The sequence below is a fragment of the Rhinolophus sinicus genome, chromosome 14, assembly GCF_057876585.1.
Source record: "Rhinolophus sinicus isolate RSI-liver-muscle chromosome 14, RSI-T2T, whole genome shotgun sequence".
Classification (NCBI taxonomy): Eukaryota; Metazoa; Chordata; class Mammalia; order Chiroptera; family Rhinolophidae; genus Rhinolophus; species Rhinolophus sinicus.
The window spans coordinates 73,722,192-73,747,591 of record NC_142514.1 but is presented as its reverse complement, the minus strand read 5'-3'; the positions used below and the strand labels follow the sequence as shown (position 1 = coordinate 73,747,591).

The 25,400-nt window shown below is 37.1% G+C and overlaps 1 long non-coding RNA gene across 2 annotated transcripts in view; it reads left to right on the top strand.

Moving 5' to 3' along the window:
• LOC141572137 (uncharacterized) overlaps nt 1–24,454 on the top strand; it is a 408,385-nt gene extending 383,931 nt beyond the window's left edge. For both annotated transcript variants that reach the window (XR_016018670.1, XR_012497315.2), the window contains exon 5: nt 1,582–24,454. This is a non-coding gene — a long non-coding RNA (uncharacterized LOC141572137). The remainder of the gene's footprint in view (nt 1–1,581) is intronic.
• The last annotated feature ends 946 nt before the right edge of the window (nt 24,455–25,400 follow it).

The window sequence follows — 25,400 nt, the reverse complement described above, 5'->3', positions numbered from 1 at the left end:
TGGGAGCTTGCAGAGGATCATGACAAGGAAAGAGTGAAAAAGTGACTGCTGGGTTTCTTCCTGAATGATTTTGGAGTATCCAAATTGCGAAAAGGTTGTCTTCGAAGGAAAAGAGATGTGTGCAGTTACTAGACTGTGAGCTCCACGACAGCAGAGACCATGCCATGCCATCTTGCACACCACTGGATCCCCAGTACTTAGGGCAGTCCCTGAAACACTCACACAATTGGAGGCTGATAAGTGCATCTTGGCCAAATTAATGACCACGTACCTTGATAGTTACACAGTCAAATAACACAAGTTGGAGACAATTCTTACACCCTGTTTAACGATTCTCTGGTTCTAGTTAGCTGGAATGATCAATTTTTCTAAAAAGTCATACCTCTAACATCAGGGGTGGAATGTCCCAAATAAGCAGCTTTTAAAATTCCAGGATGAGTGACGGAATCTACAAGACCCTGAGGCCATCTCTCTCCTACATGCCTTAATGTAACTAGTAAAACGTACCTGGCAGTGCAGCACCTCTGCAGAGAGGCACTTCAGAAAGCAATTGTTTGCTCTCGCCCTGCTGAGAAGTAGCAATATCTTTGTGGCTTAAGGGCTCTAGCTGCAGCCATGAACAGTGTTAGAAAAATATCACCACCATTTGCCAGCACGAGATGCCAAACTGCAAATAAGAGGCATGTCAATTCAATGAAGCAGAAACATTTCACTTGTTTTAAATGATTACTTGCAGGAGACCTTTATTGTTATGTGTTTGTATGCCTTTAAGTGAGAAATTGCATTTTTTTGAAAATGATGAAAACCATCTCTTCTCCCTACATAAGGACAAGCATTTCCCACTTGGTTGAATATTGCCTGCACCACTCACGGAAGAAAGGAGCGTTCTTGCCAAGCATCTTATTCGTCTAAAAATAAATTATTCAGAATGCAGGTTGAGATACAGATTGCAGGGAGAGATAATAGAATTGGTTTTCCACGCCTGATCATGCTCTGAAGACATGGCGTGTGCTTTTCAGGAATCCACTTAAGTGGAATCAGCTTTGACTAATACAAACTAGAAATAATATTGCTGCCATCCAGCTAGTGTCTGTGGTACAGCATCCTCAAAATGTCTTCAAGGATCCATGGTCTCTTTAGTCTATGTAAGTGTGCATAAATAAAAGTATATATGCATTCACAAGCATTTCTTCAGAGGTGCATTGTTCTCATTGTTCTTTTAAGGAATTTTCTTCCTGGAATCATGAGAGGGGCACGTCTCTCTTATCTCCTTCCGACTCCCCCCTGCCTCGGCAAAATAGTTGACCACATCAGCAGCCGACTCCAGTTGTCATGTGGTTTCTCATGTGATGCTGGGTCTGCAGCACTTTGGAGCAAGAGCCTTTGTGACTCGGCACTCATGGACAGTGGCGTTCGGGGACAGAAGAGATTTTGGAGGGGGTGGGGAGGCCAATACACCGAGAAACGTCAGAAATAAAAGTCGCATGAAGTACTCTGATCTATGTATTCCCCCTTTTTTTTGAAATTTGATTTTAACTCTTGCTTTTTTATGGTTTGTGTCTTTTTTTTCTACCCCCGCAGGAATCGAGCTGCGCTTTTCTTTTTTCTTTTTCTTTTTTTTTTTTTTTTTTTTTTTATCCTGAAACCAGATCGTGTTTGCTCCCAGCTCCAGGGCTGCATCGCCGTGGGCACTCCATCCTCCCCGTTACCTGAGCTGCACCTGATGCCTCCCGCCTTGCCGTGCCAGGTGCACCCGCACCGGACTCCTGGTCTGCGCAGTGCCAACAAGGACCTGCTTCTGGAGCTCTGGCCGGGGCCCCTCGCGGCTGGAGGAGGGGACTTGGAGGACAGGGCGAAGCTGCACAAGAGCCGGGGTGGGACGGATAGAAAGGATACCAAGGACCGGGCAAGGGCAAGTTAGGAATACTATCCATCCAGTGCCCACCGCTCCTCCACCAGGCAAGGGCAGAGCAGCCCTGCTGTGGGCACCCGGCTCAGGCTACTCCTGGAGCTTAGTCCGGGGGTAAACCCATGCCGAGATGTTGCATTGTACCTGAGAGTGGAGCTGAAGATGGATAAAGCAGGTATCTGGTGTATCTGCCTGACGAGGCAGTTGGAGAAAGGAAGGCAGAATGAGGAGTGGATGAAAAGAAAGAGGAGCTGCCGAATGCTGTTTGATTGTCTGCCGCTGGCTCTGCGTTTTCATTCTAGGGAGGATGGCATAATATATAACCCGGTACATGGATGAAGGACCTGTAAATTGTAGCCTGGATGTCCCCGGCGCTGACAAGGGAGAAACTGATGGGCTAGGTGACTGTACCAGTGTCCCCAGAGAAAATAGCAGCCTTGCAGCATGGATTTAAATGCATGTGCATGCATGTAGAGACATGAAAAAAGATTTCTGACCATTTTACACAGGAAGTCTGTCACTTTGCTGGATCAGGCTTGATTGCAGCTTGTATTTTCAGCTTCAGCTCAACTCCCATTTCCTGACTAGCTAGAGCGCATGGCCAAAGCAGCTGCATGCAGCATTTTCTTGTTAAAGTGAAAGCAAGCCCCTCAGCTTTAACTCCTTGACGTTCTGAGTGCTCTGAGCTTTGCTGGGACTGATTGTGGGGTTTTGTTTTCTTCTTTTTTCTACAAATCCCTGTAAACACAGCTGTATTCAGTATGGTGAAAAATTCTATCCTGTAAATAGAAATCTGATCGATTTAATCAAAATAAATGTATCCCAGATGACTTTGAGACTAGCTGGCTACCACAGGCTTCAGATGCTAAATGTTCAATAGAGATGAATGCATTGTAATAGTTACATGTTTTAGAATTCCAGGATCAGCCTATAATTAAAAAATAAATGCTTTTCTAAGGACGAGAGATGATCCGACCGGCTCACAGCTAGATGGTTAAGTACAGGTGCGCATGCTGTTGGTGAGGTTTGGGAGTTGGCGGTGTTGCATTTCAAAGGGCGCGTGCCATGTGGCAGAGTATGGCCGCAGCCGATAAAGAGAAAGCGTGCATCTAACTTGCTGTACGGAGAGGCCAGTGCCCTCAGAACAGCCTCTCATGAGGTTGAAGGAGGCACTGAGGCGGCTTTTGGATTCAGATGAGTGAGCTGTGGTGCTCCAGCCTCAGCCTGGTGGAGTCAGCTCAGACCTGGAGATGAGGAGCTTTCACAGTTGTCATGGGGAGCTCTGCTGGGACGCCTGTCTGGCCCTTCCACTGTTTGTTACTATTTCTACAAAGGCAGCTCTGTGTGTTGGATTATGTTTGGCCAGCTGTTGACGCATTCCTGCGGGTGGGGCTGGGTGAGGATCTTATTACTGTAGTTCCAAACTGTAGAGCTGTGTGCATGGGAGTAGGGAGGGGATGGAAAGCAAGCAAGTTGGAGAATCAGATCACTCTCGCCGCTTTCTGCAGATAGTCCTAGAGTGAATCCAGAAAGACTTACAGTGGAAAGAAGGAAGGTGGGATTAATGGGGAGCTGAGGGAAGGAGAATGAAGCTTAGCAAGCTCATAAGAGAGAAAAACAGACTTAGAACTTCAAAGCTGCATAGAGAAGCAGAATGTCAGCAGCTTGTAATTAGCGGTTCACGGTTGCGTCAGTGACTATCTCTCTCCAAGAATAACTATGTGATGTGTGCCACAAAGTGTAGAAGATAGTCATAACTAAGTTATCAAACCCAGTTCAAACAAGGGCAAATGGATTAAGGAATTTTCTATGTTTGTAAGTCAAATACTGATGGATTACACATAGAAGACTTGCTGAATTCTGCATAATTGAAGGCTGAAAATTCAATTTGTTGGGGGGTATGTTCATTAAATAAAAACTATGAACCTTTAAAAATGCAGATTAATCATGCAGGAAAATATCATTGCGAGCCCCATCAATTTATTTCCCTGAAGAGCCCGAAACAGCACTGCCAATTTCTTATCTCTGCATCCACACATAATTTTTGTTCATTTATGTGCATTAAAATGGAGAGGAGTCAAAAGTGACAGTCAAAGAGACACGGTCAATTAAATTATAAAATTCCCATTTTAGAATTCAAAACTGTCTGTGGGGTTCTGATTTTTGTTGCTAGCCCAAGTTTAAACCGTGAGGAAGCCTTGGTTGTCTTGAAGCCAAGCAGCAGTCTATTAGTAACCCCGTGGGAAGTCAGGACACCACCGTGGTTGAGATCTGAAGGCCACATTTACTTGCCTCCCTTGTCTCTTTCTTGTGCTTGGAGATTTTGGTTCAACGACAGCCCCCACAAAGAGATGGTGGGAGGAGCTGATTGGTTGATAGGCTAGAATGTTTACTCTTATTTGTTTTCAGTGCTCCTCCACAGCATTCATTTTATATTTGTATTTGTGTTCACGCTGCACAATTACTCCTGACCCGCTTTGTTTCTCCGCCCGAAAAAAAGTCAATTTTAGTTCAGCATTCCATGCCTTTGGCTTCCTGGGTAGTATGTGTATATGTATTATTGGCTTACCCATGTATGCATTTCCCCTTTTAATGTGGATTAGGGAAAATTGTAGGCAGAGAAAGCTGTGTATATTAAATCAACAGCTTTTTGAATCACATGTAATATAATTTAAATATACTTACTTTGACGTTGCCAAAGCTGACATTGTCTGAGCCCGTTTAATTTACATCTTCGATTTAGTCAAGAAGCGGAACCTGCCAGATCAGAATAGGGTATTCTCTGCACCCAACAGGGTGGAAGACATTATTTTGTTTGTGTTAGTTCAAACAGCTGGTCATTAATGCAGTCCCCATTTCTAGAGTGAAGTGCTGGTGGACGTGAATGGCTGCCTGATTAATGCTGCCCCTCCGACGGTCCTTCACCCAGCAGACATGCTCACAGCAGAATAATGTAGCATGATGTGATTGCACTCTAACAGGGTAGTATGTCATTGTGTCACCAAGCAATTGAGGTTATTATGGGGCAGGGCAGACAGACGGGACAGTGGGGTTAGTAGACCGTAGCATTTTTAGAAATACAGGCCTGACCTACTTAGAGTTATTCTCTCTGGCTGGCAGCTGCATGGTACATAACGTCTCTGATAGGCTGAGGCTGTTGCTAGGGGGAATTAGCATGAATTTTTCCACACACAGACTTAGTGACTGAATGGTAAGAGCTGACTGGAATTAAAGAGATTTGGTTTAGTATTATACAGATTTATCTGCCTCGTTTTTCTTTCTCAAGTGCAGAGAAAGGGTGAAAAATACAGATTTTGTTCCCATTTGTTCTCTGACCTTCTTGTTCTCCCTGCTCCCCACCCTGCAAGAGGTAGGAAGAGAGGAGAACAGGACAGATATAACATTTTGGTTAATCTCTTACTGTTGGGGTCATTGAAACAATGTTGCAAATTGCGAGATATTTAAGTTTAAAGACTGCTGGGAATGACTAACAGAAGGTTAGATTATTTTTCCTCTTCTGTGCACTAAGCTGTTTGAAGTTGGGCGTGCATCTTTCATACACTGTATATTTAAACTCTTTTTCCCTTTTGGGCTTGAACAAAACATTTATATAAATTCTTTTCTATCCAAACAGATTGAAGCTTGCACTCTCTGGCTTGTTTAAAATAAGGTAGTAAGGATTCCAGATTTAGACAAGAAAATGTATATATACCCTTTTTTATTATAAAATGTTTTTTTTCTGGGCTATTTTGGGTTTGGCTCATTTTTCAAAAGCTAGCCTAATGTTTATGCTCATAGATAAAACTTAACTGCTCCCACCATACCCTCTTTGCTTCACAATGTACAGAAAGACATGGATTTTTCTCCAGAAGAAAGAATATCTGCAGAATTTATCTGGAGATTGTTTTTCCTTGTTGCTGACATATGCACTGCATGTAGAGAGCTCACATAATCAATTTTATAAGATGACCCATTTTTTCCCCTCCTTCTGTGTTCTCCAAGTATCTGTGTGTTTGTGATTTTTAATAGCTCTTTTCTAAAGGTGGATTTTTAATAGATCTTTTAAAGCAATCTGAAAATCTATCAGGAGAAAATTAAAGAAATGTATAGTCAAGAATACTTTTATTTTTCCTGTTCTTAATTGTATACTATCTGTGCTTAAACCACAGTGGCCTTTTCTTACCTTTTATTGCTGAAAGGAATCATTATCCTGTCCTTTTGATTTGAAATTAATTTTTGTAAGAACATACTGTTATATCCCAAGTACACAAGAAACTTGGCTACCTGAGGGAGAAGAATAAATGTAGATTTTTGTACGATTGTAACATTGGATTGATTTCTTGGCCACATTAAAAAAGACAAGAGAAAATTTAGGTGTGGATTTTTCTTTTCATTTAGGTTTTTAAAAACATTCAGAACTATTTAAATATGTATGTTTCCATAAAGTAATTTCCACTTACACCAGAGACCACAGTCAAAACAAACAAACAAACAAACAAACAAATATTCTAATGGTGTCAGAGCCAAGAAATTCATCAATATTCTTTTTTTTTAACCCATCAGTATTTACGTTTCAGTGTATAAATATAGCTTATCAAGCAAAAATAGAGGGTATTTTCTGATGTTGTAATTGATATTTCCTATACTTACTAGCTTTGAGAATCCCGAAAATAACATTTATTGTAAAGGTTTCCAACCATACTAACAGTCTTTCTTAACTGAATAAAATATCAATTTATATTTGTTGAATAAAAGATTACCTTGGTGTGCTGCTCCTTCCAAGATGGAGCAATTTCATTTATTATTTTAGTAAGTGAACATTTTCACTCTTAGTCTATGCTACTTACTTGGCTTAGGTCATTGGACAATCATTTAAATATTTAAGTTCAAAGTTATGGAAATAAATGTCACTTTAAAATCACTTAAGTAAGGGAAAATGTTAGCATAAATGTATTAACATTTGTTAAAAGGACAGATGCCTACTTTGTATGTTGAGTACAGCCTGTGTCCAGGTACCCAATGAGATCCAGTGTTTATTGTTTGATTAATAATAAATCGATCACACTGAAACTGTTGAGGGTCTTATTTGGTTGTTTAGGTTGGTAAGAATTTTTCATTGTTGTGGCTTTCATCCATTATTAGAGAAGTAAATATAGGTAGGTCAAAAACAAAAGCAAAAACAAAATAAGCATATTTTAAAATGTCATTTATGCTGCCTTGGCTATATCGTTAAGCTTAACTTCTAGATACTCACTTTGATAATGTATATCCATAGTATTTATGTCATCTGTGGCCATTGATCCAAAAAACAAAGGAGCCATCACCCTCAATGATGGCAACAATCACTTATTCATTAGCTAAGTGTTTATTTTCTGCTCACACATGAGCCTGGCTTCTCCAGTTAAAGGGTTCAATATGGACCAGTGAGTTTTGGGGATGTTGCTGGGTAAACAAAAAATGGAAAAATAGCAGTTGGTTGTTTTTGGGCACCAAACATAGTTAGATCTTGTGTGAAAGAGTTTCTTTTATTGCATTTTGTCCACTACCTAATGTTATGTAATTCTTATAACTCGGGGGAAGAGCTGGTAATAATAACACTAGATGCTTGGAGAAGATCTGCTTTCCTGATCTCACAGACAAGCTACATCTCTTCCAAACCATCTCAGTGCTTTTATAATATTGAAGATTTAACAATAAGCCAGGATGTACCTTTTGTGAAGCCATAAAAGCAGATTTTCGACATCATTATTTAAACCATTAACAGTCTTTCAAATACCTTTAAGTGCCCAGGCTATATGCTATCTAGAACTGTATGAGTCACTCTAAATGTTTTTGTTTTGTTTCATTTCCTCCTCCTTTCCATTAATCTCCTTCTACTCCTTTAAGTATGACTCTTATATGTTCCCAAGCAAAGGACTAAACAAACCGTATTTTTGCTATTTACCCTTCTGCTCACCTCTGTAACAAACTGAATTTAGACTTGTCTGCCTCCCTCAGGATGATGCCAGCCAGGCTTCCTTTTCTCCGTGCTCCTACTTTATTTGAGGAGTCATTACATGGTCTTTTGTTAGTCTGTTTCTCCATGAACCTCTAATCTGTTCTTCATCTATGTGCCAGGCACATAGAAATTGCTTCACAAACATAAGTTGATTAATGAATGAATAAATGAGAGAAGCCAGATTTCCAAAGATAATGAAGTCTTCTATCTGCAGACATTTTTTTCGTTTGTTTGTTTGCTTGTTTTTAAAGGCCAGACAGTAAATACTTCAGGCCTTGTGGGCCATAGAGTCTCTGCTGCACTTTTCATCTCAGTTGGTGTAGTGAGAAAGCCGCCATAGACAATATGTAAACGAATGAGCATGGCTGTGTTCCAATAAAACTTTATTTTAAAATGAGGCAGTGGGCCAGATTTAGGCTGACCCCTGGTATAATTATTACAATATTTATAATTATAATTATTATGATATTTTGAGGATGTGATTATACATGACATGTATACTGAAGATCAATATATTAAAAATGGAGAAAGATTTCATACAATTGAGTAAAAACTAAGACAAAGGGAAAATAATATTATTTGAGATGAGAATTTAGTGCCAATCTACCAAATTTTATTTCCTTGTTGATGACATAAATAGAACAGTTTATTTTAAAATTCCAGGATAAAAGCAAGAATTGTTACTCATTCTTACAATAGAATGCTATTATATTGTCGAATACATTAGAAAGAAGAATGCAAAATTTTTACTTTTCAAAATTGTCCTTCTAGTGCTGGTTACCTAGAGACAAGGAGGAAGCCCAACCTCTGTTCAAAGAGCTGCCACAAGATTCAAAATGTTCAAAATGGTCAATATGGAAGCGTTGCCACTACATCTGGTTATTGTTAAAGATTCTTTTCATCAATTTATATGCTGTGTGATTTCAACCACCTAAGTCAGAGCTTTCTTTTTTCCCCACCTCCCCAGTCCCTTTTCCATTAGATAGTAATTAATCTGCAGTATTAGAAGGTCTATAGGATCCCTTTCATCTTTTCTCCTGTTCCACTGGAATCTCTTGCCTTTCTCCTGTGTTATGTGACAGTATATGTTGGCCTTGGTTGATCATGTTGGATGCAGTAAGCAGGTTCACATAGTATCCTGGGTGTCAGGCAACCTACCAGCTGTGTGATCTGGGGCTCCTTAATTAGCTGCCCTAAGCTTGAACTACCTTAATCATAAAGTAAGGATAATGATGGTGTCCACCTCACAGAAATCTTTTAAGGGTGAAATGAGATCATGAATAAAACCCAGCTAGCACTTTGTACATGTTCAATAAAAATTTGACTGCTGGTACTATGGCTTCTATTACTGCTCTGGTTCTCCTCATTGGGAGTTATTCTGCAGACAGCGAAGTGTGTGATCTGCCATTAGGCTTTGAGATCTTGGTGGCATCATCATTAAGGGTGACTCTCCTTAATGTCAGGAGTCATCTATTTTATTTATCTCGGGGAATCAAATATCAGAAGTCCTGAAGCCAAGAGCAAAGGAGACACAGAAACCCCGAACAAGTCTAGAAGTATACAAAACATATCAAGGAATGATGTACTCACTGTTTCATATCCATTTTTTTTAATTGGTTGGGTGTGTTTTAGCATGTTTTCTTCTAGGAATGTCCTAGAGGCACAGTGGGTTTTCTGTCTGTTTAGAGTAAGGCCAAGGACTAATGGAACACAAAAGACTGCTATTCTACCCTAAGGCTACAGTTTCATTTTCTGAAAATCATGCTCAAGGGTTATACCCTCCAGAAAATGTACCCTGATTAAGTGGTTTAGGAGCAACACATGCCCACAAGCAGTTCTCACTCTTAAGCTGATTTTGTGTCAAATGATTTTTTTTTAAAAAGCATTTGTTGTTCTTCATTGGCTGGATAACTTCTCTCTCCCTTCCAGCCTCTCTTTAGCAATTACGTTCCCATTGAAACCTTTTCTGTCCCCCAAATGTGGCCTAGGTTATCCTCTGTATGAGCACCCCTGAGGTCCCCAAGCAAAACACTTATTAAACTGTTATTCTCGCTTTTCATGTCTCTGATCACTCCTACAAGATAGGAGAACTGTCTTTCTTTAGTATGATATTCCCAGCAACTAGTAGAGTAGCAGGAGCATGCTAAGTGCTCAATAAATATTTGGGGGCTTATCCATTCTGTATATTCTAATAATATTAAATAAGTCCCTTGGAATTTTGCTTTACTAATAGTAGTAAGCAAACATTAATGGGGAAGTTCACAAGTTAATCTATCTCAATAGGAATAGAACATCACCTGTAAATGAAGGGTTCCATCCATAGTTACGGAATTTGTAAATGATAAAATCCATCCATTATTGGAACTTCTTCGGAGATCAGAACCAACTAATTATACATTTTATTTAGACATAGTGAAGATGAGAAATCATTTTTTTATAAGTCACAAAAATAGTAATTTTATAAAGCACTTTGTACAAAAGAATGATCGTTCTTCTTTTGTGGCCATTTTGTAAAACATATTATCTTATGCCAGGAGTGAGACATGTTCTTAGTTCTAACAAGCCATCGAGAGCTTATTAAATGAAGCACATCAACTGAATTTTATGTTGTGTCTTGTCTTTATATTTTTCTTTGATTAAAAAAATCCTTTAGTTCTCTATCCACCCATAAAAATGTTACTTTGATGCTTTTAAGGACCCTTTTGTAAACCATAAGACTGCAGTATTTTAATAAAAGAGAGGTGTAGAGGCAGGGTCGGGGGTGGGGCTGTAATTGAACATATCTGGTGTCCCGGGGTGTCTCCCTTGTGGCTGCTCGTGGCCACAAATGGCCATGCACCCCAGCATGAATGCACAGCATGGAAGTGAAAGCTTTTTTGTGTTTCCTGCCAATTATTAGGTGTGATTGAATATTTTGAAAGAAACCAGTACATAAAAATTGGCATTTGTCTAGTAGAAGTGATCTCCCCACTCCCCACCCCTCGTTTTCTTTTCAAATGTGAGACACCGACATTCAATTCTGCCTACCCCTCTTATTAGAGGTACACATCAATTTTATAAAATACATTCAATAGATATGGGGCAGACTATGTTGGGCTTACTATATTTTTTCCTTCGCTAACTACTGTAGGTTTCCATGTTTTTCCTTGTTCTGGTACAGGGATGCCTTTACTTCATCTTTTTCTAGGACCACAGTAATCAAAGTTCATGCCCCAAATGAACTTTGGTTTAAGTTTTTAGTTGTAAGAACGAGGAATGCCAATTTTGTTTTCGAAGAATGACCACTGGTACATTTAATTTGCAAAATGAAAAGGTATAACAGAAATTGTAATTTTTGCAGTTTTATTGAACAAATATCTCTGTACATTTCCTTTTTGGGAAAATATTCTATAGGATTTTGCATTTTCACATTGTTTCATCAGAGAACCCAGCAGTAGCATGTGTGATATTTGGCAATTTAATCTTTACTGGAAACTGAGGACTATTAATTAAAGAATTAAGGAAGCCCCAAGATTTTTTAGGCAGCATATATACATATAGAAAGAAAGAGTCTTATAGCAGAATATTAGTTGCTTAGAGCCAACTCAAGTGAGGACCAGCAAACTAAGTTTAAACAATTGCAGCCCTCTTCCCACGAATTCTCTGCATTGCTGGGAGTCGGAAGTCGGCTTGGCTTCATCTGCGGAGCATGGGAAGGATGGATAATTGAAATCCTTGAGAGAAAATACTGATGTGATATGTGCAATAGAAATATACACTTATATTAGAGAAATATACACTTTATGTCTCAGAAGCCTTTGGCGTTTTGAGGAACCACTTTAGCATATAGGACTGCTGTATATTCCAGGAGTTTATATTTCCAGGAGTCTTCTTTAGGACTGACATAATCACGTCTGCCTTCTTTATCACATGTATGAGTAGAAAGGTTAAAAAGGATTGAGATCTATGTTTTAGAGAGCTGCTCTTTTAAAGATCAATTTTCAATATAGAAGGTTGACGTGGCTTTATTATATATACTCAGTCCTTAAAGGAGCATTAGGTTAATTTCCTTTAGATCTATACATTAGACTATAAAATCCATGGAGACAGGTGTTATATCAATTTAGCTCACTATTGCCTGGCTCCAAGAAAGTGCTATATAGTATCTATTGAATGAATTGAAAGCAGTGAGTGGCATCAACATATTTTAACCCAAAATTCCTAATGTAAATGATTAGCTTTCAGTTCAAAATGTAGAAAAAAGAAAAGAAAAAAAGAAATTTCTAATCATGTGACATGGTTATGTCATTCATGTCCCTTTTATTTAAATAAAATAAACTTTTCTGAAGAAAAGTATAATTTTAACCACTCTATTATCTATATGACACTTACTGTTATACAAGGCTTGCTCTTAGAGAAAAACTGTTATGGTAGTGATTGCTTGAGATCTATTTTTCCTTTATAAAATTATTTAGTATTATTTAACCAATCCTTAAAAGTATCCATAAAGAGAACAGGTGGCAGCATTTATTTTTTTCCTGTAAGTAGAAGACTGACTTAGAAAGGTTATTATATAATCATTTGTCTAGCAGGAATTAGAGTAAGTATCTTAGAACTTGAAGAGACCTTAGAAATAATCTGATGCTCCCACTTCCAGTCATTTTGCAGGTAAGAAGATTGGGTCATGGAGAAGTTAAGAAATTTGTTCAAGGTCACACGGCTAGTTTTTACCAGAGCTCATTTTTCCCCGTCTTCATTCTAAAGTTGTATATGACCTGCAACCCTGCTATATCTTAGGCCTTATTCCTCTAGTTCAGAGCTAGTCTGTAATTCTTATGTTTTAGAAGTCATTTGTGCTTGTTTATACTTAAGATATGTATTCCTAAGAACTCAGAAAAAATATGCGGAAATACTGATGTGATACTGGGCAGTAGAAATACATATATACGCAGTAGGCTTGAGTGTGGCGACATTCAATATATTGTAAGAAAAAGTGACAAAGCTAGAAATGTGAAATACCAACCTGGATCTGCTGTCAACTAGCTGTATGACTTTAGCTGAATCATTCATCTCTCTCGAGGGACCAGTTTTAGATAGCGAGAGGACAGCATTTTGATGATTGCTTGAAGCCTTTTGTAGTTCGCTTCCTCTAACAGGCTACCAATGCCCCTCAAAAAGTGATCCTATATTTTTGGAGCAGTGACTTGAAGTATCTCTTTAGTTGATTGTGGCCTATGGACTCTCTCGTGAATTAAAGGAAGTTAATTTCCAAATAATGACACGACACAGTTAAAGTTGTATCATAAGGAGCTGTTCCTACGGCCATATTAAAGGGAAAGAAGAGTCCTGGGTCTAAAATTCTACCAGACTTGTACTGGTTTTTAATTTCTAGAATATAATAATAGATATGGTTAGCTTGAACTTTTGTTTATAGTTGGGCAATATTAGACCCCAAAAAGTTAATATATAACAAAAGTCCATAAAAAAAAGTATTGAAAAGTGTACTATCCAATATGGTACCATCTAGCCCTGAATATCTACTGAGTACTAGAAATGTGGCTAGTATGAAACAGTATGTGCTGTAAGGATAAAATACGCACCAGATTTAAAAGATCTAGTACAATAATAGGAATGTAAAATTTATACTTCATTAATTTAATATTGATTACATTTAAATGTTATTTTTGGAGATATTGGATTAAAATGTTATTCAAATTAATTTCCTTTTATTACTTTTAAAAATGTGATTTCTAGAAAATTTAAAATTTATATGTGGCTCATATTATATTTCTGTAAGATAGTGCTCACCTGTGTTATAACTTGCCTACTTTTATGTGTAGAATAACCCTGTCTCAAAAGCCTTGTAACTGTCACAGTGGATGCAGAATACTAAGAAGAATAGATGACTATGACATTTTCAAGAGGAGTGAGCCTCCCACAGTTAGGGTGGAGGCTTCTTTCTGAAGGTTGCTAGCTGTGCTCACATTCATGTTTTAATGCCAGTGAGCTTATAGTTCCATATATTTGCTGATAAGTGACCTAGAGATGGGTGTGGTCAGCTACCAATTCCAATCAATCCACTGATTGAAATCAATGTTCAAGGCCTCTGTAACTTCCACAGTGCCAGATGTCTTGGCTTTCGAAAAGATTTTTCCTTTTTTAATGCAGCTGGCTGGTTTCAAGTAGATTCAGTCTGAAGTTTTTACAATGCCAAAAGGCATAATTACCCATAGGATTCATGATAATAGGAAAATTACAAAATTTGGAAGAGAAAAGATGGAATAGATACCCTAACGGATCATAAAGGGGTTATTATAACTTTGCCAGTAATAACAAAACGTTTGAGCAATAACAATTGTAAACTTGTGGGATAACCACCATCGTCATGAACAAGCTGTAGGGCTCTTTCAAAGTCGTCCTGAATTTGTTTTGAGAGAGAATAAATAGAACACTGATTATCTTAATGTTGTTCAGTGTATTTCAATATTGCTTCAATATTGCTTTCCCATACTGGGGAAGTATGACTGCTTAACATTATAATACTCAGACTTATCATATCAGAGGCTTTTCCTGTAAGATTTAAAGCTCACTGTAGTCCTAGAGTGGAAATGGACATTTTCAGTGATGAGGAAACAGAGGTGTAGACATGGTAAGGAATTTGGTGATGCTGAACCACTTCTCTTGATTTAGAGCCAAGTACTATTTCCATATTACCTTGGAAATATACTTCCTTAAAACTACTATTATTATTTTTTTAAATCACATTACTAAAGCATAGTATCTTTTAGCTCCCTAAATCCTCTTGACATCTTGTTTCTTAAATCACAGAATAAAATGAAGCAAGACCTGTCCAAAACCCTCAACCCTCTAGGAAAACTGTTTATCAGCAAACAAGTATGGAAATAGCTGAAAAGAACCAAGTACTCTTTGAAGTAAAGGGACATTTTGTTTGCTAACTAAGTGAAAGGAATACTTTCATCGACCAACTAATGTAACTGTTGCAGTCAATTACTTGAAACTGAAAAACAAGCATCAAAAGAAAAGGAAAGGTGACTTTTGCTTTATGATATGACTAAGTCGGGTCCTATGGACTAACACCTCTGCCAGAAAACAACTATAAATTCTAGAGATAATACCGAAAGCAGCCACTTGAAGGCACTAGAGAGTAAACATAAGTAGGCAGAGTGTAATAGGCATCTTCTTGAAGGAGGGGGATTGAATGGAGTTGTTGACTGTCTTTATGACTCTTAATCTTTAGACATGGCATACAAAGGAAGAGTGTTCTGGTGAAGAAATCTAGTTTTTCTACATAGGGAACCAGAAAATGGCATCTGGGGAAATCTCAGCCATCAGAGATAATAAAAGGAAATTCCAGAAGGGAAAGAGCTACGAGTAATTGTTACATTCTGTTGGTCCACATATCTGGCTTACCTCTGTTCCTATTTATGTATAACAGATTCAAAACATCTCAGCTAAAGATAAAATATCTGCATTAGACCAGAGCTATTTATCTAAAAATCAAAATTTGCAGTTCTTAGTTGAAGCAAGATAATTGTAAGCTAAAACAAATGGAACAACACTTGCAGGAGAAGAATAACAAAATCCAGAGTCTCTACATATTACCATTTATACGGTCCAGGATACAATCCAATATAATCATAGTGAATGAAGAGATAGAAATCTCTGCACAAACATAGAAAAGACAAAGAACCAATGGAAATTCTAGAATTGAGAAATGCTAGATCTGAAAAAATTCATTTGATGGACTAACAGCCAAATAGAGTTGATGAAGGAAAAAGTAAGTGAGTTTAAGATAGACTAATAGCAATTATTCATTGTAAAAAACAGGGAGAAGAACAGATTGAAAAAAAAATGAACAGAACTTCAGAGATCTGTTAGATAATATTAATTAATTTACATGTACCTGTAATCCCAGAAGTAGAAGAGAGAAACAGTGGAGCATAAAAATGTATTTGAAGAGGCAAGCCTAGTCAAAAGGTTAAAAGTCAAAGATCAAGAGAAAAATCTTCAAAGCAGCAAGAGAAAAATGGTGCATTGCATACAAGAGAATAATGATTTGATCAGCTGCTGACTTTTCTTCAAAGATTTTGGAGGCAGAAGAGGGAAGAGCATTTGTAGAAGGCTGAAAAAAAAAACACATGTTGACAAAGAATTTTATATCCGACAACAATGTCTGTTAAGAATTAGGAAAAAATAAAGACTTTTTTTAAATAAAAGAAAGCTACCAGTATTCCTTAACAGCAGACTTCTAATGCGAGAAGGTAAAAGAGAAGTTTTTCAGGCTGAAGGAAAGATGACTGTGGAAATTTAAGAATTTCTCCTGTAATCTTTAGAGCAGAATTCCTCAACTTGACTTCTCTAGAAATTTGTGCCAGGAAATTCTTTGTTGTGGGAGCTGTCTTATGTGTTCTCAATATTTAGCAGCATCCCTGGCCTCTACTCACCAGTAGTACCTCCCCCATCTCCCCCAGTTGTGATAACCAAAAATGTCTATACACATATACACATTGTCATATATCCCTTGGGGACCCAAATCACCCATGGTTGAAAACTTCATATATATTTATGTATATGTATATGTATACACACACACACACACATATATATATACACACATACATACATGTACACAAACAATTTTAATATCAAAAACTATACTCGTATATTCTTTGGGTGTTGAAAATCATGAATCATTTTCTTGATGCTTCAAGTTTGGTGTGTGTGTTTGAAGATTAAAATGGAATTCTTAAAAATATTCCAATAACCCAAAAAAGTCAAGAAAGCTAAGATAAACAAACAAAAATAAACAAACAATATCAGGTGGCACACACAAACTCAACCATAGAAATAATTAAACTAGACATTGGGATAAACATTCTTACTAAAATGAGATTGTCAAAATGGATTAAAAAGAGAAGCAAAATGTAATTTTACATTGTCTACATAATCATATACTTTAAATACAAGAGTTGTCTGCAAAAGATGCACTTATTTCAACTATAAAGACATATGTAGTTAGGTTGAAAGTAAATAGATGGGAAATGTATCACACAAACAGGTAAGAGAAAAAGGTTTCAATGGCAGATAAATTTCATTTCAAGACTAAAGTATTACCAGAGAAAGACAAACATTTCCTAATGATTTAAGCGTCAATTCATCAAGACTACATAGCAATATATATGCATCTAATAACAGAGCTTGAAAATACATTTCTCCCTTTACCTGTGATAATATAAAATTTATCAGTGTTAAAGGGAGAAACATGGAGTTCCACCAAATTGGTGATTTTTAACTGCATTCTTTCAGAAACCAATATAACATCTACACAAAAAATCAACAAAAGAAATAAAAGGTCTGATGGCATATCAACCACTTTGACTTAAATATTTATAGAGCATTATATCGAACAACTGTAGATTTCACATTCTATTCAAATGCACATGATGTGTCCTTCAAAACATGATTTCCTGGGCCATAAAACAAGTCTTGCTATATTTAAAAAATTATTAAAATCATACAGGGTATACCATAATGTAAATAAGTTAGAAATCAATAACCATAGGAAACAATCAATAACTCAAGTATTTGAAAATTAAACACAATCCATAGGTCGAAAAAATAACACAAAAATGAGAAAATATTTTGAACTGAATGATAACGAATATGCCGTATATCACGATGTAAATGGTGCTTACAAATTTATAGATTTAAAATGCTCATATTGGTGTGACAGAATAAGAAATATATATTTAATCTCTGCTCCCAGTTCCTGATACAGAGCTCCTAAAACCCTGATAATTTCCTGAGTGATAAGGACAATGGGAGCATTTTTTGTTACAATATTTGGTCTTAGTCCTCAGTTCCTTACACTGAGCTTCTAAGACCCTGGATATCTCCAGAGTGAAAAGAGTGTCTATTTGTATGCTAATGAGATGACTGGTGGTTGGTGTCTCTTTAGGATGGGGGCTGATTTCCAGAGGAACCAATTGAATGATTAGAGTGTTGGAATTTTCAGAGCTGCTCCCTGATGTCTAGGGAAGGTAGAGGGGCTGGAGATGAATTTAATCACCACTAACCAATGATTTAATGAATCAAGTCTGCCTAATGAATCCTTCATTAAAACCCTAACCAATGGGGTTTGAAGATCTGCCAGGTTGGTGACCACAGTGAGGTGCTGGGAGCATGGTGCACCCAGAGAGGGCAAGGAAACTGTGCAACCAACCCCCAATCTGTCCCTTGCTCTATGCGTACCTTCCATTGGGCTGTTCCTGAGAATAAATTGGTAGATGTAAGTAAATTAAGTTCTGTGAGCCAGTCTAGCAAATTCCTTAATCTGAGATGAGGGTCCTGGAATCCCCAATTTATAGCTGGTTGGTCAGAAGTATGGTCACAATATGGAACTTGTGGTTGGTATATGAAGTGAAGAGGGGTGTCAGTCTTGTGGGACTGAGCCCTTAACCTGTGGGGTCTGTGCCAACTCAGTAGTTAGTGTCAGTATTGAATTTTAGGGCACCCAGATGGTGTCTGGAAAGTTGGAGAATGGTTTAATGTCAGAGAACAACCCACCCATTTGCTGTCAGAAGTGTATGCGTAAAGAAAAACTAAATTTTTCTTTTTAATTGGAATGGAAGTTCTAAAAATCAATTAAAAAATTTAAGTTCCCACTGTGACAAGTTAGACAATAAAGAGCCAATTAAACCTCTAGTGAGGAGAAAAAAAGGAAAATTATAAAAAGAAAATGGAAATCACTGAAATAGAAAGTGGAAAAATAGTAAAAACAAAAATCAATTAAACCAAAAGCTCATTCTTTGTGAAGAAAAATAAAATTAACCTATACCTAGACTGTTATATAAAATATGAGAAAAGACAGAAATTGCCAATATCAGGAAAGAAAGAGACACATTATTACTGGTCCTATGGATAGAAAAGATCAATAAATTCGACAACCCGGAGGAAATGGACAAATTCATTGAAAGACAAAATTTATCAGAATTGATGCATGAAGAAATAGGAAATTCACATAGTTTCCTTTATTAATAATTAAAAACTTCCCAACAAAGAAAACTAAAGACCTCAGTGGCTTCACTGGTAAAGTCTATTAGAGATATAAGAAATAAGTAATCCTAGTATCACACAAACTCAGGAAATAGAAGAGGTGACTTCCTCTTTCAGCTAAGATGGAGTAACAACCTGAAACAAATCATAAAATGGAGCTGATTATTGTTTTTAGACAGGTCTAAACAGTAAGTATTTCCTAGAATTTCACTGTCCATAACAATTTTCTGCGATAATAGAAATATCTCCGGACTGCCCAATACAGTAGCCACCAGCCACTGTGAATACTTAACCCTTAAGATGTGGCTAGTGGATCTAGAGAGTTGATTTTTAAACTTAATTTAAATAGCCACATGTGGCTAGTGGTTACCATATTAGGATAGCTTATTAGAATAGGTTACCATACTAGAATACATAAACTTGAAGCATCAAGGAAAATGATGCAATGATTTTCAATAGCTAGAGAGTATACAGATAGTGTCATTAAAATTGTTAGAATAAAAAACGAACACATAACATGCTATATATCACGTGAGTAAATGATTTATCCATAATCCCCTATCACCCAACTATTTTCATTACTGGAATGATATGCTAGTTTTGACTAAATTCAATGTTATTAAAATAGTTTTGTATAAGGATATTTAAAACAAATTTATAATTATGTGTATTATGTAATATATGAAACAACAAAAGAATGTATGCTGTGATATGATGGCTTATGTTTGTAATATATGTACTATATAATAGCATCAGTTTTCAAAGCTCTAGAGGATAAGAAATACACAATAAAATTGTCTGACAAAATATAACCTTTGAGAATGCAATAGGATCTTACAACCAGTCTTAATGAATATAAATTTTTACCATATTGGCAAAGGTTGGAATTGCTAGTGAAGAGGAACTTCTAGTTGATGGACTACCAAATGCACAGGCTTTTCCTGTAATTTGTTCTACAGACTAAAGTTAGTATTGTCAAACACTGTAGGCAACGTTATAGATTTTTAAGGCTCCAGTTTCATTACATCTCCCATAGTATTAAATGTAATTCAAACACTGAAAAATGCTCTTCTCTCATTTTGTCTTTTCTTTTTGATGAGAGATGACTAGATCCACTTGAGAAATGATTATATTGACCATTGTAGTTTTAAATTTTCTTTAGCATTACAAAACTGGCAAGAAGTGGCAAGCTGGTAAGTCCAAACAGATCCGTGAGGCATGATTTCACATCACAGATATTTTCTCTGTAACATAATAGAACAAAGTGTTCAGTATTGAGCTCTTCCCCAATGAATTATGTTCACCTTGCATCCTTTACAAACAGGTTTCATTAATATTAATCATTACTAATTGTAATTAAAACTTAAAACTTGCCAGTGAATAATGGGAATTACACTTTTACAAATTTTGCCTCACAAAGACATTATTATTTTGCTGCATCCTGGTCTTTGTGTAGGCTGATAGCTTTCAAAGAACAAGCCAAATTGTCAAACGCTGTCAGTGCATAATGTCATGTTCGATCTGGAGCTGAAAAGTGTGGCCTCAGGTTTCTGGCCTGTCTTTTCATGTCACAGAAGCACAGAATTGTTAAACAATCTGGGGAAATTGAAGGCAGCAAATGTGTAATAAAATTTTCTATGTAGTTCAGAGCTACATAACAAGAGGGACCAATAAACTTTGCTCTACTCTCACATTGGATGCTGACTTATCTGCAGGAATGCCAATCACAACAGATGTAAAGAAAAACAGATAGAACTTTGTAAAAATAAACTTCAGGAAATAGCTTTAAAGTCTTTTTTTTTTTTTCCCCTCTCTTTCTGTTTAAGCTAAAGCTCAAAGCGTTCCTAAAATATTCTGTTGGAAACAATGAGAATGGAACAAGCTCTAGTTTCCATTTTCTCCCTTGTTTCTGGGCTTTCAGGATGGCCTCTTAGTAACTCTGAACTTGTAGGGTGTTTTAATTAAGGATTTCATTGTTAGAGCGTAATATAAACCTAAGCTCTCCCGAAACAATCATGCTTTATTTATGGTTTTACAACAACCTTATGTTTTATCTTGTTGGCATATCACCATTGTATCTTGGAGTTGCTTGCGAAGCTTTCAGAAAAACCCCAGAAGCTTACAGGAGACGCAATATCTTCAACCACTTTGACTTTCTTTTTTTCTTGATGAAGTGATTTATCTCTGAAAACTGTACTCAATTCACTACATGGGACTTATGAGTACATTTATTGTTTTAAAATGTCGTATTTTCTTAGATCAAATGAAGCGATTATATTGAAAATAAGGCAGTTAACTATTGAAAAATAATAATTTCTCTCTGTTTCTGCCAAGAACATTATGTGTGTTTTCCTCACATCAGGAAATGGGAATAATTTTGACCATTCACTTTATTTCAGAAGGTGTATGTGATTTTGTCTTATAAGAAGTAAAAAAAAGCTAAACACAATACTAACTATTCATTACCAAAATTAATTTACATTGATGTAAGATGTGAATAGAATTATCCTCTCTTCCTCTTTCTAATACAAAATTGAGTCATAAAGCCACAAAGTGGGGCAGAACAAGGTAGGCGTCTGCAATAGAGAGAAAGGGTGAGCTGTGGTGCTCAGTACAGGGTGTCAGACCCAAGGGGGTGAGGAGGCATTGATAGGAGGGCAGGCTGGCAAGGGGGTGTAGAGCCTCGTCAGTGTGAAGAGAATGTTCATGTGCCCGGTGTGGGGTTTTGGAGTGCAAGCTGGGAAAGAGGGCATCCACATCTAGAGTGGATTGAAATACAGACCCCCAAATACATATGTCCAAGTCCTAATTCCTGGGTACCAAAGCTCACTTAGCTTCCAATGGCTGTTGGCATTCCTTGGCTTGTAAAGACATCATTCCAATCTCTGCCTCTGTCTACACATGGCTCTCTGTGTTTCTTCTTTTTGTCTCGTATAAGGACCTTTCTCATTGGATTTAAGGCCTTCTCTATACCAGGATTACCTTATCTGGAGATCCTTACCATAGTTATATCTGGAAAGACCTTTATTGCAAATAAGGTCACATCCTGAGGTTTTGGGGGACATATCTTTTGGTAGACCGCTATTCAACCCATCACAACATGGAGGAGAGTGACTCATCTTGTGGAGTCAGAGGTCAAGAGGAGTGATAAAGACGTCCTTGTGGAGGGCACCTGCCTGGTGTATCAAAACCCATATAGGGTAGAAGAGCATGGGGGAGGCAAGAGAAGAGGGCGAGAGAAATTGGTTATTCAGGATAGACTGATCAAATGGACAAATATATTGAGGGTAATGAAAGCCAAATTGCTCACTGTGAGAGAAGTAGAAAATATGGAAAAACAAAATGTTGGAATTGAGGGTATTGGTGTGAACTCAATTTTTTTTTATTACACTCAGATAGATATAGTAGTACATGGAGATGTAAGTGTGTGTAGGTGTGTGTCCCCCACCTCTGTCCACTGAAGGGGCCTGGGAACAGGACACGGCAATAGCAATGAGCACACTTAGCACTCATATCTTGGCTACTAATGATCAATCTTCACTAGAAGAAAAGAGAGCTTCTTGGAAAAATGGATAATTTTAGAGTTTGGATAGAGAGAGTACGATATGAGCGTGGAGTATCTTGTGTCAGCAAGTATGGAAGTGCTCAGAGAATGATGCGGATATGGACACAGGGACACAGGAGTCATGTTGAGGAGGTTCCCATAGGCCAAACTGAGAATAATTTGAGCATGAAAATAAAGATAGTAACGTATTACAACCTACTAAATACAAACCCATAAATCTATAGTAAATGACTATAGGTACACCTCGGAGATACTGCGGGTTTAGTTCTAGACCATCAAAATAACGGGAGAATTGCAGTAAAGTGAGTCATAAGTTTTTGCTAGTGCAGGCTCTTGCCTTTAATATGTAAAAAAAAAAAAAAAATGCAACATATGTAAAGTACAATAAAGCAAAGTGCAATAAAACGAGGTATGCCTGTATATTGAAAATGTAATGAATGGTATATTTAGATACTTTCAAATATCTCCCCACAAAGTATAGTTACTAATAACAAAGAGGAAAATGAGTAACTTTTGCGTGGAAAAGCCCTGACAAACACCACCTTAACCAAGTGTTCAAAGTGAACATCATCAGTGATATATAAGTCAAAATTATTTTTGAAACATGAAAAAGATGTCAAAGGTATGAAACTCAATGAAAGACTAAGAAAGTGTTCCAGACTGAAGCCCTCTAGAAAGATAGCTCATTGCAGTGTGTGATTCTGAACTGGACCCGTTCTTTTGACAGTGAGTGAAACATAAATGGGGTCTGAAAATTAGATAGTAGTAACATCTCAATGTAGGAATTGCTTAGGAAATACCTGGAGCAAAAAAAAAAAAAAAGCACTCAATGTTAGCTGTGATGATGAAGATGATGATGATGATGATGAAAATGGCTACTGAAGGACCACATGAAAAGATATCTACTCAATATCCTGGAATTCTGGAACAGAAATGTTCTGGATTTATATGTCCAAGAAAACCATTTCCCTCAGGTCTAATCAAGTTAAATTAAGAAGTAAATGTAAATTGCATTCTTTTTAGGCGACAGAGAAATAAAAAGCACTTTGCCAGGTAATTCAACACTTGGGACTCAGGAATGGTAAAATTAAATTGTTTGCATGGAAGGGAAAAATTCAGTCTTCTTATAGTACCCAAAGAAGAGCAATGACTATGTGAATGGGAGCTCAGATAGTCCCAACACTGGAGTGCCGGGGGCAATTCACTGAGCTGTAGAGTTGGATGAGAAAATGGCAAGCATGCCAAGATCCTTTTGTGAGAAAGGAACCCCTCATTCTATTTTCAAGGGAAAAATAAATCCCAGTGTTGAATTAGTACTTCTCCATAGATCTTTACTTGTGTTTTCCAAAGTTTAGAACTCAAAGCATGTTGTTATTTGTATTCAGGGAAGACGTATGTATATTCTCTCTTACTCATGTTGTAATGGTATTTCTGTGGCTTCTGCATATCCATAGGCTGTCATTTGAGCAACTCCAACCCAACCCAGCATAATCTCAATAAAAAGTATGCATCTGTATAGAAAGTGTTTCCATAATGGCCACAAAGCCATTGTCCTAAAACTATCCCATATTGTCTTCAGTTGTCACTGAATGTGGATTTGACTCTTGTAACGTGCAATCCCCAACATGTTGGGTTATCTGATTTTCCACAACGCCTTATATAAGAAACAATAAATTATGAGTATAACTTCAATGGTGAAAAAGTTGGTATATGGAAGAGGGATGATAGAAGCAGAGAAAAATTGAAAGCTGGGGGTAGGGAGGTGGTAGATGAGGGTAAAGGGGATCAAATATATGGTGATGGAAGGAGAACTGACTCTGGGTGGTGAACACACAATGGGATTTATAGATGATGTAATACAGAATTGTACACCTGAAATCTATGTAACTTTACTAAAAATTGTCACCCCAATAAACTTAAAGAAAAATTCAAAGCTGGCAACCTGCCTGATAGGAAGAAAACAAACAATGAAAATGCTGACAGAGAAGTACTTTGTTCCACAGTTCAAAACAGAGCACTTGACAAAGTTTCTTAAGTTGTAAATTCTAGTCTTACCTATTAACTATGGGAGACCTTGAGGGAGTTATACATTAAATTAACTCTCTTTATATCAATAAAATAGAAAAAATAATAACATACATGACCATCTCACCCAATTGTAGTAAGGAACAATTCTATAATAAAAGTGTATTTTACACTTCAAATGTAAGGTATCAATCCCTTACATGTTTATAATGCTGGTTGTTCTTTAAATAATATATTAAATATGTTAATGTCTGCTTAAGCCCACGGAGAAGTATATAACAAATTTATGAAGGATTTGCATTAAAGAGAATCAAATTAAAATGTGGTAAATCCTAGATAAGTGAAAATTCACTTAGCTGATAGTTTAGGACTTTTGGTTGCAAGTCACAGAAACCCAACTAAACATAGGTGACACACATACCTGAGAAATCCAAATTACGGTTCAGGGCTCAGAAGTGGGAAAATGCTGGGATGGGCTTATATTTCATCTGTATTGTCTTTATTCCAGGCGGTCTCTTTGCATATGGTGGCAAAGATGACTGCCTGCAAATAAATGTCTTTTATTTTCTAAGGGTTATCTCAAGTCATGCAAGAAAATCATGAAAATCTACTTTGGGTATATCAGGAGAATTGTTTTTGCTTTTCATAGCTCATTGTAAGTGGAACACTGAATTGAGATGTAAGATAATGTCCTGCAGTGCAGAGGTTGGTGTAGTGTGGCCAGTGGGCGAAGCTGGTGTGTACCCTGTTTTTGGAAGTTTTATCTGAACAGACATAGACATTCATTTACATATTGTCTATGGCTGCCATCAGGCTGCAAGGGCAGAGTTGAATAGTTGTGACAGAGA